We start from the raw sequence: 2,346 nt of genomic DNA, 5'->3' as shown, positions 1-2,346 counted from the left end.
GGATGAATAGTGAGGTCCAACTGTGTAGCATTTCAAAAATTTTATCGGTTTTCATTCACTATACAGAGTGTAAATTAGTTTTCAATCAAGTATGATGCTTAGTGTTTTCTTATTACCCTTCCAGTGTCTTTCAGTTACCACCAGGTGCACATTCTGTTATGTATCTGTTTTTCACATGTAACGTTCACCATAACAGGTATATTTATTCCATTTAGTTTTTTGAGCCAGTATTTGTAATGCATTTGGTTTTTAATAGTATATTGCATTCTTCCACTTTACAAAACAGTTACACCATCGGAGAATCGAGCTACAGTGATTAAGCAAATGTTCAGTCATACAATTTATCATTTTAATATTTTATTCCTTCCCTTTTTGGTAGGACCATTTCAAGCAGTCTCATTTTGTTCCACTAATATTTGCTTATTCCCAAGCGGTTTTCTGCTTATGAGATAAAAACCGACTAACTTCCACTAATACATCACTGGGCAAGAAACTAAACCTTGAAAATTAGAGACAGTAAAACTTGCACAGTATCCTCGGTCACGAAATTAGGGAGACTGTCAAGTATAGTGCTCATCTTTCGTCTTCTGTGTCAAATACGCTGCAATGGTTACTGACTTTTACGTACTACAGCGTGTTACCCTACGCCGTGCTCCGTACAGTGACTTGCAGTGTGTAAGATGTTCAATCGGTACGCATGCGACAGCATGCGCCACCAATACGTTCCAAAACACCGCGCATAAAAACGGGATTTCTCCGGGGCTCATACCTGGGATTCTATTGGTAACATGAACGTAGGGTCAAGAGCTGTGGGTAGCCCTTGGGCTAGGTACCATTTGCATACCCAACAGAAGGATCGCGTTACTGTAACTATCCTACAATAAAAGGTCAGAGTTTGAATATTACACACTTACTTCAGATTCGGTAAATGTGGCATTCGATTGGTTCTTTTTGAGTCAGATATGGTCTAAGGTACGCCTGAAGGGCTTATGGAGGCACCATTTAGTTCACGGGCGGTTCCTGAGAAAACCCGAAAAGAGCGTTTTTCACCATTTCCTCGCCGCCAGCAGCGGATATCTAAATAACTAATAAAAGAAAATTGTTCAAAATTGTACGCGATATTCTATAGGCATTTATCTACAAATACGATCTTCCCGTTTTGAAAAATCTTTATTCGTTATCGAAAAACAGCCCAAAAACTTGGTTTTTGGGCAACAAGATCGAGCCACGGGTTCCAAGACAGCTATAAACAGAAAATGTCTGATATTTTTACGATATATTCCTAGGATCCCGATCTCAGACAGACTTGAAACTTTTGCTCATATCTTTATCCGTTTCCGAGATACGGGGGTTCAAAGTTACCCGACTTGTATACCTAAAAATACGTGCATAAAATCCGGTATGAGCTGTAAGCTTAGCTTTACGTTATTTCAATTTCACATAAGTAAACTATCAAAACTTTACTGACCCGTTAAGTTCTTTTCATATGAATGACATGCCGTGCTGTAGCAAGGAAAAGAAGGGAACCAGTGGAAAGATGTTCCGAGTGGAGCACTAAAAAGGGGAATGTGCTCCTGTTTAAAAGACTCTAACTGAAAAGTAGGGTACAAGCTGAGTGATCCTACCTTCCTCAGCCCCTTTAAAAATTTTCCCAAAAACAAGCATGCGAACATATCCACAGTTTCTTGTGGTTAGAGAGGAGAAGGCAGCGGGAAAACCGAGCGAGGTGGCGCAGTGGTTAGCGCACTGGACTCGCATTCGGGAGGACGACGGTTCAATCCCGTCTCCGGCCATCCTGATTTAGGTTTTCCGTGATTTCCCTAAATCGTTTCAGGCAAATGCCGGGATGGTTCCTTTGAAAGGGCACGGCCGATTTCCTTCCCAATCCTTCCCTAACCCGAGCTTGCGCTCCGTCTCTAATGACCTCGTTGTCGACGGGACGTTAAACACTAACCACCACCACCACCGCAGCGGGAAACAGTCGGAAAAGTAATAAACGCTAGAAGACAGCAGACAGTGGTTATGGAATAGAAAGAGCGAAGGAGACAACGGCAGTGTGAGAGAAAGAGAGGAGCACAGTGTCAGTGGAACATAGTTGACAGTGAAAGAACAGTGCTAGGAAAAGAGTGAAGTGAAGGAGACTGTGCTAGTGGAACAGGAATAAGGGGAAGGAGAAAGTGGGATTGGGTGAGAGCTAGTGATAATGAGAGAGAGAGTCTATGACAATGACAGCGAAAAAAGAGGAAGATAGTGACAGTGAGAGGAGAGAGCAGCAGTCGGAAGGAATGAATGAAACTGTAGCAGTAAGGGACAGCAAGAGGGAGACAGTGACAGTGACAGGTGACG

At 42.5% G+C, this 2,346-nt stretch overlaps 1 non-coding gene across 1 annotated transcript; it reads left to right on the top strand.

Moving 5' to 3' along the window:
* The first annotated feature begins 1,720 nt into the window (after positions 1–1,720).
* Trnaa-cgc (transfer RNA alanine (anticodon CGC)) lies at positions 1,721–1,793 on the top strand. The gene has a single exon. It is a non-coding gene; the product is annotated as a tRNA-Ala (tRNA).
* Positions 1,794–2,346: the final 553 nt, after the last annotated feature.

The sequence above is a fragment of the Schistocerca serialis genome, chromosome 3, assembly GCF_023864345.2.
Source record: "Schistocerca serialis cubense isolate TAMUIC-IGC-003099 chromosome 3, iqSchSeri2.2, whole genome shotgun sequence".
Classification (NCBI taxonomy): domain Eukaryota; kingdom Metazoa; phylum Arthropoda; class Insecta; order Orthoptera; family Acrididae; genus Schistocerca; species Schistocerca serialis.
This window is presented reverse-complemented; position numbering and strand designations above follow the sequence as displayed.